The following is a 13,513-nucleotide window of genomic DNA, read 5'->3' on the forward strand; positions in this document are numbered from 1 at the left end:
TTAAAAATAAAAAACATTTATTGTACAGTAGTAGGAGTGCAACCAGGCCTCTCTATGGGCCAGGGACTCCTGTACCATCAGTCCTCCATGACAACGGACATGTATGTTGCATGTGTTCTGAGGGAGTGTAGACAGAATTGCAGACAATACAGACTTGTGCAGACTACCTGCAATCAGACAAAGCTGTATGGTGTTTTATAGGCATGGAGGGGTTTAGACCAAGAGGCTGGGTCAGATTGCACTTCCTAGTGTTTCCTGCTTTGTTATATACTGGGAAAGATAGGAAATTAGGCATCACTGATATTAAATTATATCAGCACTATATTTATGTGACCTTTGAAAAAGATGACCACAGGTATTATTATTACCAGTTATTTATATAGCGCACACATATTCCACAGCGCTGTACAGAGAACATTTGAACATTCCCATCAGTCCATGCCCCAGTGGAGCTTACAAGGAGATTTTTTATCTGCTATAGGTAACTTGGTAAGATTTGCAATGGGTATAAGAGTTTGGGAAAAGAGATCACCTCTAATAAATGAGTCCCGCCAGATAGGGGAGCAATAAATGTCGCCACCTAGACAATTCTCCAACAACCTCCCCAATCAATCTTCTCATATTAAGGCCACAAAGATTATCTATATGGTGTTGTAATTCAATTCCCAAATATTTAAGAGATCTGTTAACCCATACAATATGATAGGAATCACACCAAGTGTTGCCCATCCGGCTGATAAGCGTAGGTCACTTACAAGATAGGTGGAGACAAATCAATTGTCAGAAGACCAAAATAGTTGTATAACGGTGCACACCTTATACAACGTACAAAAGTTGCATTTGAGGCTCCACACTTAACACAATAAATGGTACTTATGTATTATCTGGGCGCCCGATATTTTTCATCGCATGCCACTACTTAAGGCATGTGATGCGATTTTTCATTGTAAAGACCAGATTTTTAATTGTATAGTCAGCCATGGGTGATTTCATATCCTCACTATCCAACTATGCATGGAGTTGATTTTATATAGTGTGGCGAGCCCGAAGCGCGGGACGAGGGGACGCGGATTACTTTACATGTATTCTGCCATCCTCTTGCGGGGCCCGCTGTGCTCGCCACACTTCGGGCTCGGTGGCTCGCTGCGCTCGCCACACTATATGAGATCAACTCCATGCGTAGTTGGATAGTGGGGTATGAAATCACCCATGGCTGACTATACAATTAAAAATCAGGTCTTTACAATGAAAAATCGGATGCGATGTGATGCAATACAATGAAAAAATCGGGCGCCCAGATATTACAAAAGTACCCAATAAATAAGTTTCTATTATGCCGATCACGAACCTGGAGAAAAGATACCCACTGATTCGGCGACTGATAAGGGCCGGTGGGTCTCAGTTTCGGCCAATGCTTCAATGCAACAGAATTTCCATGCTGTTCCATGACGTGAAGGGCACAAAGTACTGCCATTATCAAGTTCTGGATTTACGAAAAATGGAAGAAAAAGAAAGATGAGCATTTAAAATTTGTTGATTCCACGTATAATGTCACAAACGCCATCGATAATGTAATATCTTACTGTATCACCTATTCTGATTTGGAAAGTGGACAGTAGACCATCCCTGATGTGTCTATAGAATTCCCATAAACTATTATATCCCATTGCTGCTAAAGCAAAACATTATCCATTTTTAGCAATAGAAATTGGATCTGCGCCTTCCCAGCCACCCCTCCCAAAAAATAAATATTGTATTAGTATACATAGTTACCACTAACATGATTTCATAATTATTTAAAATCATTATCTATGATTTATTTTTACCCAACTGCGCCGGATTTGTTGGTACATTCCCGATTTCATCTGGGGGCTGCAAGCGATGAATAAATGCCAAATGCATATTTGTATGGTGTCTAATCAATGGAGAGAGGGAGTGAGAGCACGTTCAGTTGTTCTCCAGCGTGCTGAAACCAGGGGGCGTGGATTAAAGGGTGTGGCATTTCCTGCAAGGCCGTACCCCTTGTAAGCCATAACCGGTTTTGGGGCAAGTGCAAAAGTGCTGTCCTCCGTTCTACAACAGTTGGGAGATATGATTTTGGCTTTGTTTAGCCTTAAGCCCCATACACGCTGGGCGATAAAATGAGTGATATCGCTCAATTTAGCCCTGATGCGCGCTCCCGCGGGTCATCAATGTCCCCCCGTGTCGACGAAGGAGAGCTGATCATTAATGACGGCCATGCTGCAGAATGGCCCCTGCTCCCCCCCACACTGGCATCGGCAAATGTGTATGTACTTGCCGGATTGGGGATCGTCATGTGTGTACGGAACATTAGACGTGAAGGGTAGCGAACATTTATCAATAACAAAAATAAGCTCAATTTCTGCAAGGAATGTATCTCTCTCTTCTATTTCTGTGACTGATGACTGAGGAAAAGCTGGTAAATCACAGCCACAAGTGAAATGAATGCGTTTTATAACGTCAACGTAGCAGTGATTTCGCCACTTTGATTTACGATATTGTCATCAAGCTGACTGTGCGGAAATGTAGATAAATATAGGCAATAAAATGGTACATTTCCAGATCCCTCAGATGACGGAAGTTTCATGATGCAGTATTGTCTGTAACATAAAAGTGATATACTGCAAACCTGAAAGACAAATACCAATCATGCAGCCAGCAATTCAAAATAAAACTATATATAGATACTGATCTGTTATCGGGAAATTCCTTATTCAGAAAGTTTTAAAATATAGAGAACAAAAAATTGTTGAATTATTCCTGCATCTGAAAAGGGGTGGGGACTCAGCTGGAGGGTGTAGCTTTGCCCCGCCCCCTTCACTTGGTGTCATCATTTTGCGGGCATGCCCTGCAGCTGAGCAGCCCCCTGCACTTGGTTAGGTGAAATCAGGGAGATTCCTATGGGTAAATTTACTAAAGCGCCTAAAATGTAAAAAAGTTGATGTTGCTCTTAGCAACGGTCTACCAATGTCTAGGATGCTAAAAAAATGATAGACAGAATCTGATTGGTTGCTATAGGCAACGTGACCTCTTTCACTTTTAGAAGCATTAGTAAATATAACTAGACTCTTACGGAGACAGGGAGATTGCTACTATTCCGGGGAGTCTCCTGTATAATGCATGAGTGTAGGCAACTGTGATATCAACATACATTACATACAGAGATATATGTAACATATACACTGGTTGCAGGTCAATGGAGATCAGCAGCACAGTGTCTATCACAGGCGCAACAGAGCACCCGGGACTCTGCATTAGGCCCACCTCCAAGCTCCCATTGGCTAGGTTTCAAAGAAGACTGGGGTCAGCCTTGAATGAGAGTGGAGTGGAATGCTGTGTCATCATGACACCTTGATATAGGCGAATCTAGAATTATGGTAATGGGTGGTCCCAGATCTAGACATAATAGCAGGGGGACCTTTGCGCGGCACAAAGGGGGTGTGGCCTCATGGGAAGGAGGCATGGCATCACAAAAAGGGGTGTGGTATTACACTTTTACACAGTAATGCCCATTACACATTTTAGCAAACTCCGTACCCATTACACATAAAGCCACACACCCTAATGACAATTACACATAAGGCCACACATCATAATGCCCATTACATACTATATAACAAACCGTAATGCCCATTACATATTTGCCACATAAGTGCTGCTTACCTACTTGCTCATTGCTAGGGGGTTCTTGCTTGATGGCACCATAGTACCCATTACACATGATGCCGCACACCATAGTACCCATTACACATGATGCCGCACACCATAGTACCCATTACACATGATGCCGCGCACCATAGTACCCATTACATATGATGCTGCATACATAATGTCCCTTACACATGATGCTGCACACATAATGCCGCTTACACATGATGCTGCACACCGTAATGCCCCTTACACATTAAGCAACACATTTTGCGTAATGCCCCCACATACCGCCACTTATAGCGTCCCTTAAGCAATGCCCCCAAAAGTGCCACTTACTGTAAATTTTTATATGAGCCTTTGCTGCTGCTGCAGGGAGAGATGGAGAGCGGTGCAGCTGCTTCTATGGGGAGAGTAGCAGAGTGCAGCGCAGAGCACGCTCCCACTCCCCTCCTGGTGTCCCCTCTAGCCAAGAGGACATTTAAAATATTGTGAGCGCTGTTGTTGTGCGTGATGTCGGGGGGGGGGGGGGGGCAGGCTGAGGTGAAAGCGGGGAGAAGAATTGGAGCGGAAGCTGCAGGGGTGACAGTCATTGACAGCTGGGCAGAGAGCAGGGGCTGCCCGGCTGTATTCAGAGCACTGCAGGTCACGGCTGTTTTAAATAATACCCCTTTCACAACAGAAAATGCAGCGATTTACCCGGGAATATGACATTCCCAGGCTGACCCCTTCTACACCAGCCTAATCCCTGCATTTTCTGGTGTGAGGGGGAGAGACAACCACTCCCCTCTCCCTACCCCCCTTTAACCAACCAGCTATATCTTCGGAACCAACTGACCCATTTACATGAGACCAGTATCATATTGCATCATATGGCTGGGAGCTTGTAGTATTCCGCAGTGTCCTGGAACACTGCGGACAGTGGTGGCAGAATTTGATCATTCAAAAGATAGGCCGGCCGCTGATTGGCTGCTCTCTCAGCCAATCAGCGGCCAGCCTATCTTTTGCTTCCCGGACATTGCAATCTGCAAACTCCTATATATACGGCAGTAATTAATTAGGCACCACCAAAGAGATATTATATATACGGCAGTATAATTAATATGCACCAGCAGAGATATTATTTTCTTTAGTAGATGCACCAGTACACTGTTAATTTATTAATATTTATTTATGTCAGATCCAGTAGTACAGTAAATGCACCAGTAGAGAATATGTTTACTAGTTATGTAAAGCTGTAAAAAATCCACCAGCAGGGGGGTATTATTAATTATACAGCAGATGCACAAGAAGACTGGTATACAAGTGGTTAATAAGTTTAACAACCGTGCACACTGCAGTCATATACACATGTTCAGTATGATTGAAGTGACCAGGTAGAGGTACTACGGCTGACTGGGCTGGCAGGGCACACACCACCAGAGAGCAGAGCAGACTGTGGCACTAGTAGGCACTGGCAGTCGCCCCAGCAGCAAAAAAAACCACAGCTCCCTAATCTAACCTAACCTAACAACGCTCCGTACACAGACCGCTCGGATCAGGGTTCGGATTGATGGGGGCTCTGATCTGGGAAATCTGAGCCCGCACATCTAGTACTAATGCAATTAAAGAAAGATCATCCCCCTGGTGATACTGGCACATTAGCTGGGCATGCTCAGACCCCTGGTGGTACTGGAAAGGTGGTTGGGCATGCTTAGCTACCTGGTGATACTGGCAAGGTAGTTGGGCATGCTCAACTAGGATACGGTCATATGGTCGACCTAAAGATGGTTGAAAGTCATTAGGTCGACACCACTAGGTCGACATACTGAAAGGTCAACAGGGGTCTAGGTCGACATGGGACAAGGTCGACAGGTCATTAGGTTGACACAAGCATTAGGTCGACATGGTCTAGGTCGACAGTCAAAAGGTTGACAAGGGGTTTTTCACAGTTTTTTGAGCCAACATGTGTCGACAGGTGGTATTTTATGCCGTGGTGGGATAATAAAATAGTGTGCCGAGCATAGCGAGGCACCGTGCCCGAAGCATGGTGAGCGCAGTGAGCCCTCCCAGGGGACACAGTGCACTTTAACCTGTGTTCATGTCGACTGTGTTGATATTCGGGTAAAAAAACAGTGAAAAACCCCATGTCAACCTTTTGACTGCCGACCTACCATGTCGATCTAATACTTGTGTCAACCTAATGACCTGTTGACCATGTCGACCCAGACCCCTGACGACCTTTCAGTATCTCGACCTATTGGTGTCAACCTAATGACATTTATGGTGTGGGCCTATAAATAAGCACACACCAGTTACTGACAGTAGTAGCGATGCAACAGTAGTAGCGCTGCCGATAAATATGCCCACGTTAGTTGCCAACATGCCTACGCCAGTTGCCGACAGTAGTAGCACTGCCAATGCATATGCTTACACGGTACTCTTTACTTAGAAGGGCGCCCATCTCGGCCATCTCGGGCATTGAATGCACTAAAAAATCAGGTGCGATGCGACAGACGAGATGCCCGAGATTTCCCATAGGGAACAATGTTAAATGTCTCAATTGACCCGATTTTCTTGTTCAATGCCTCAATTGACCCAATTTTTCCATAGGAAACAATGTTAAATGGGCCACAGAGGCCAAATAGGCACCCTCAAGTGAATAATGGCCACCCGAATTGTTAACGCCACCCCACGATCAACGTCAACCCGAAGCGTGGCGAGCGCAGCGAGCCCGCGAGGGGCGGCGGTACGCGTCCTACGACCTTTTCATACCCCCACTATACACGTCGGCGTGGAGTTGAGAATAGAAAGTGTGGCGAGCGCAGCGAGCCACCGAGCCCGAAGCGTGGCGAGCGGACGCGGATACCTTCACAGGTATCCGCGTCCCCTCGCGGGCTTCACAGCTGTCCGCGTACCCTCGCGGGGCTCGCTGCGCTCGCCACGCTTCGGGCTCGGTGGCTCGCTGCGCTCGCCACACTTTCTATTTTCAACTCCACGACGACGTGGATAGTGGGGGTATGAAAAGGTCGTAGGACGCGTACCGCCGCCCCTCGCGGGCTCGCTGCGCTCGCCACGCATCGGGTTGACGTTGATCGTGGGGTGGCGTTAACAATTCGGGTGGCCATTATACACTTCAGGGTGCCTATTTGGCCTCTGTGGGCCATTTAACATTGTTTCCTATGGAAAAATCGGGTCAATTGAGGCATTGAACAGGAAAATTGGGTCAATTGAGACATTTAACATTGTTCCCTATGGGAAATCTCGGGCATCTCGTCGGTTGATCGCACCCGATTTTTTAGTGCATTCAATACCCGAGATGCCCGAGATTTTTTACTAACGATGCCCATGATCAAAATCGTGGGCGCCCTTCTAAGTAAAGAGTACCGCTTACACCATTTGCCGACAGTATTAGTGCTACCTTTACATTCTGTATGTCCACACCAGTTGCTGACACAGTAGTGGTACTCATCTAGTTCAGGCTGCAGCTTCTTTTTTTCATCAGAGTCTTGCTCCCCATGTAGCCCCGCCCCTTTCCCCCATGTAGCCACACCTCCTCGGTCATGTAGCCCCACCCTTTTCAGTCATGCCCGCTGGCAGGGGGTTAGCCTTCTGTGTTACCAGCGCCGCTGCCTCTGACACTCATGCTCATGACTGGCCCAGGAGCAGCCAGCAGCCACAGAGGACAGCAGAGGATGCAGGGCTGGGAGAGCACCTATTCTGCTCGGCACCTACCTGGCCTGCATCCTCTGCTGAGCGGGTAGCGCCGGCCCTGGTCCTGACTCTCCTTTCTTGACCACCTTTAGGACCAGATAGTTGCAGTTTTGTGAAACTGCAACTAGTGGTAGTAGGCCGCCCAGCACAGCAGGTCTGCCTACAAAACTTTGTGAACATCGCTAAAGCACGAGCACTTCACTCCACGCCTGTGTTGTTGGGACCGCTCCCACAAAATGCTGCATCCTGCCACAGCAATGCCGCCCCAACCAGCAATGAAAGGGAGATCTCAGGGCTGGTGCATGTGTGCCGGAACATGGAAATAACCAGGAACCAGGAATATACTAAGTGTATAACAGGACTAAACAGATGTATACAGCACGATAACAGGACTGTAACAGGACTCTAACAAGACTTTAACAAGACTATAATCTGCTGGTTCTCAGTGCAGGCAGTTTACCTACTCTATATACCAAGAGACCTAGCAGGCAGACACACCCAAAGACCAAGGTATGCATGAAAACCAGGCAAGGTGGATCATCAAAACCCAGCGTGCTGATCCCGAGAAAATGTAAAACTCCAAACAGAACATGAATGACACCGATCTGTCGGAGGCGACTCGTAACACCTCCGCTATCTGCTGTGGACCTTTTAATACATAGAGGGAACTATATGTATTGCGGAAAAATAGATAAATTACAGTTTTTGAAGCTTATAAGTCATCCTCCCTTACTCCCTACGCCACCCCACTCCACCTCATTCATTGTAGCACCTAGCCTCCTCTACACATTGCCATTAATTTCAGTAATAAGTAAAAACAATTCATTCTATCAAAGAAGAGACACCTACAGTATCAGTATCTGTAATAACATGTGAGCAGTCACTTCAGACAAGTGTCACAAGCGCATCCACCAACAGAGCAAGAAGGAGCTTTGGATATACAGCAGACTCAGAGTCCTGCACTTGGCTAGACCTAGAGCCACCTGCTGCCCATCACCGCCTCAGACATTGTGCCATATAACTGTGTCAAACATTGCACAAGGCACATGTGAAATACTTGGTAACCATAGCAACAGACCCAGTCGATTACATTCGTAGGACGAACGTCTGTGTTTTTTTGTAATATTTTGAAACTATGGGAAGGCTCACGGAAACGTTACATATTTTTGTTAATAAAATTACCAGGAACATTCATTTATTCTAATGTTCTACCAGCAAGAAAAAAAAATTCCATCTGTTCTGTAAAAAAAAATTAAAAAACATTTTGTACGGATTAACAATTTTTGTTAGCAAATGTGGAATTTATTCTGATGATAAAGGATTTTAAGAGCTTAAATAAACAATTAGTAAAAAAAAATACAAAGATTATTTTTTTTCTTCATTATAACTCTGACTATTTACGTAACGTACCTAATAAGATCGCTATTAACAGAAAGAGGTTCTGTAGAGAAAATGGCAGCCAGCTCTTTCATTTAGACTTTGTAACGTAAATAATAGTGTCACCAGATATAAGGTAACACATACTTTAATAGAAACGTTGAACTATATAGTAAAAAAAAAAAAAAAATCGCCAAGGATCATATAACTTGCGCGGCCAAAGAAAAGTAAGAGGGTAGTGTTTCTGGAAAGAGGGGGGGTATTTTTTTAGGCGCTGTTTATTAGATGGATACTAAAGAAAACATTCGCTTTCAATATTCTCTCTTATATGAACCAAATTTTTTCTCACCCTCCTGCGCCTTGAGCAGAAGCTAAACGTGAGGGCTGGCAAATCAAACGGAGCCGCTGAAAGAACAACACATCGCATCCAAAAGAATTGTTATTTCATTTTTTTTCCTCCCCTTGCAATGTGAATGCGGCTCTGTGAGTGGGGGTGAGATACACTCTCAGGGAGAAGTGGCTGTTTTTGGATGCAAAGTTAATTATCACACGTTTCTGTATAACTACACAGCGATATATGTTGTGAATTCCAAGGGTTTTCATGCAGAAAATTGTGGCACAAAATGTTAAATCTATTTTTCTTTTACATGTTGTAAAACAGGTAATAATTATGCCATCTAATTGGCAGAACAGACAATTATTGATGCAGTGGTTGCTCACTGCAGCTGCCATAACTCGGTGATTGTCTTTCCAAAACAGGATTGTTTTATGCCCCTTTTATACCAAAAACGCCTGGTTGCACCCGGGTTTTTGATCCCCGCTTCAAGCCTGGTGCGACCCGGCGTTTGCTCCCATTTACACCACCGCCGCATCTCCGCCCGGACGCTTGGAGATGACGTCATCTCCAAGCGCCGATCGTAGCCGTCAGGACCCGGAGCACTGCGCTGGGGGTAAGCCCAGCACTAAGGTAAGCTGCTGGGCTGCCTCCAGCCTCCGTACACCCCCCCAGCCCCTGTCCGGCAGGTGAATGGATGCCACACCCAGGCATCCATTCACCTCCTCCGCTGCCACTGCTGCTGTCTGCAAGGTATAGCAGACAGCAGCGCAGGCTGTCTGTGCCCCCCGTCCAACCTGCGGACGCTGCGGTCCTGCAGGTTGCACGTCCACCCATTTACACCGCCCTCTACCCAGGTCTTAGCCGTGTTCTACCCAGGTCAGGACCTGGGTAGATGTCCGGTGTAAAGGGACACAGCATGTCCCATTTACACCGCCTCTGACCTGGGTCTGACCTGCCGAAGACCCGGGGTTTTGAGGCAGTGTAAAAGGGGTATAAGTGAATAGCTGGATAAGCTGACAGGGGTCCCTCTTTTCACCTTGCCCACATTATACTTTTACATTTTTTGGGGAAAAAGGATTGAGAGACAGATACATTTACATTGAATCATCAGCACCATTTCCCAGCACCTTACCAAGTATAGTATCTCTTACTAACTGCTTTGGGGCTCATCTACATTTGGATATAAGTCATTTTATAAGATTCCTCTCAGATGTAGCAGTACACACCCACGCTTCTAGGTGCCATGTTCACAATCTCTTTTCACAATCTCCCCATATATGGAACTTGACACGCCCTTTGGGTGGAGCATGACACACCCCCTCTGCTTTGCAAAATTCTACTACCAACTATAATCTCCCTGAAACTAGTTTTCAAAAGTAGGTAAGTATGCATACAGTGCATTAAATATCTGAGCACTTCACACACTGAATATAACACTAATAACGCTGTATGGACACACTTAATCCGAAGCGGTAGTAAATATACTTTATTTGTATAGAGCAGCAATGCTCTGTTCTGGATGGAATCGTTACAGTGTTTTATAACAATAATTTCTATATGTTGAAAGATAATGGCCTAAGGTTATACAGCGTTTGTGAAAGTATCTCACTTTCTTAAGTGCTGGCAGGCTGCATCCATTAATAATATACATTATAAAGCAGGAGACTCATTGTCATGATGTGGTAATGGCAGCGAGCGTGTATATATAATTATTCTCACTGAGTTATAGATCAGCTGAAAGACTTGTTAAATTCAGTCCCTGGAGACAAGCAGTGGCAGGACAGTCCCTCATTATAGAGCGACATGCTAATAACGTTAAATCAAGTCTTAGGAAGACAGCGGAAAAAATCAACAGGGATTCTAATATAAAAACCTAGAAGCAGTGAAAGTAGAAATAATCACAGCATATAATTGAATTACAGCTTATCACACAACTATATATTAAACTGTTGAATTCCGGAATCGTGAGTACTCTTTCTTAAGGGTGTTAGATTAATAGATGCCTTACCGCCATCACTCCTGGGGATAATAAAATGCCGGGCTGACATTCATTTGGTGTCAAACAAGAACACGCTCAGGATCAGCCGGTGTCTGATGGATCAAACAGGAATAATGACAGTGTTCTGTGCAGCTCAGGAGTTTTCATGTCTAGATACTACATGTAGGGCTTATGCAAAGCTGGGATATGCACTGCAGTCAGCTTGGATGGCCTCGGAACCAGAAGATCATGTAGAGCATGGGTGGCCAAACCGGTCCTCGAGATCTACCAATGGTCCAGGTTTTCCAGATCCCCTAGCTGGTGCACAGCTGCAGTCATTACTAACTGTCACATTCCCAGGATCACCTAGCTGATGCACAGCTGTAGTCATTACTAACTGTCCCATTTACAAGATCACCTAGCTGGTGCCTAGCTGTAGCTATTACTAACTGCCACATTCCCCCGATCCCCTAGCTGGTGCCCAGCTGTAGTCATTACTAACTTTCACATTCCCCAGATCCCCTAGCTCAGGGGTGGCCAAACCTGTCCTCAAGATCTACCAACGGCGCATGTTTTCCAGGCAACCTGTGGATCTATAGTAGGAATGAATGCAGCATGTTTTTAAATGTGACAGTTAGTAATGACTACAGCTGTGCACCAGCTAGGTAACCTGAAAATTGTGGACCATTGGTAGATCTCGAGGACCGGTTTGGCCAACCCTGCCCTAGCTGGTGCACAGCGGTAGTCATTACTAACTGTCACATTCCCCAGATCCCCTAGCTGGTGCACAGCGGTAGTCATTATTATTTATTAACAGTTTCTTATCTAGAGCACACATATTCCGCAGCGCTTTTCAGAGAATATTTGAACATTCACACCAGTCCCTGGTGTGAATGTTCAAATATTACAATCTATATTGTCCACATGTACACGCACACACACTCATTCTAAGGTTAATTTTGTTACAAGCCAAATAACCTACCAGTATATTTTTGGATTGTGGGAGAAAACCAGAGTACCCGGAGGAAACCCACGCAAGCATGGGGAGAATATACAAACTCCGCACAGTTAGGGCCATGGTGGGAATTGAACCCATGCCCTCAGCGCTATGAGGCAGTAATGCTAACCATTACACCATCCGTACTGCCTAGCTGGTGCACAGCTGTAGTCATTACTAACTGTCACATTCCCCAGATCACATAGCTGGTGCACAGCTGTAGTCATTACTAACTGTCCCATTCCCCAGATCACCTAGCTGGTGCACAGCTGTAGTCATTACTAACTGTCACATTCCCCAGATCACCTAGCTGGTGCACAGCTGTAGTCATTACTAACTGTCCCATTCCCCAGATCACCTAGCTGGTGCACAGCTGTAGTCATTACTAACTGTCACATTCCCCAGATCACATAGCTGGTGCACAGCTGTAGTCATTACTAACTGTCCCATTCCCCAGATCACCTAGCTGGTGCACAGCTGTAGTCATTACTAACTGTCACATTCCCCAGATCACCTAGCTGGTGCACAGCTGTAGTCATTACTAACTGTCACATTCCCCAGATCACCTAGCTGGTGCACAGCAGCTGTAGTCATTACTAACTGTCACATTTTCAAACCTGCTGCATTCATTCCTACTATAGATCCACAGGTTGCCTGAGATACATGAACTGTTGTTAGATCTTGAGGACAGGTTTGGTCACTCTTCTAGATTTAGCCTGGTGTTAGGCAAACTTATCGCCCAACAGAGCAAGATTTAGGGTACCATGACAAAAGAATGGTTTTAAGACCCCTCTCCACTTCCAATCTGTCATTGCCAATTTGCCTTTCCTCACCACTTTCCCTCCAAGCTGCTCCGCTCATAGTTAACCTACTGTATACATCAAATTATTTATCGTATTCACACTTTGGAAAATATATACCTGTAATGCATATAATTAATAAGCTCATTTCCTACTATAAAGACCTTTAATAGAAGTATACTGTACTGTAGCTCCTATTACATTAAAAGCCTCTATAGATTTGTCCAACTCTACATTACATCAATAGTCCCACGTTATATAAATAGCAACCACATAACATTGATACCATTATACCAGACCTCGCATAACATTAGTAATTCACTCCCACAGAACATTAACCCTTTGGGGGCCAATATCTCTGTGAGAGATGTGCAAAATATCCACTAAAATGTCACATTTGTTATATTAATTCAAATAAAAAATGTGTAAAAAAATATTGGGTGACATTTAATAGGATGCACTAGTAGAAATTGTGTGATACCTGTATTTAGGCAACAAATTGTCGTTTTTGCACATTTTGGCAAAACCGCTTACTTAATAAGGTGCGCTAAGTCACGTAAATCACATATTTTGTGACAAAATCGCACTTTTTCAACTTGCCGCTTAATTTTTTTTATCGCATCCAGATGTTTTCGCATAGAAAAGTATACAAATTGCTTATT

This window comes from Crinia signifera, chromosome 3 (assembly GCF_055691185.1).
Source record: "Crinia signifera chromosome 3, ASM5569118v1, whole genome shotgun sequence".
Taxonomy (NCBI): Eukaryota; Metazoa; Chordata; class Amphibia; order Anura; family Myobatrachidae; genus Crinia; species Crinia signifera.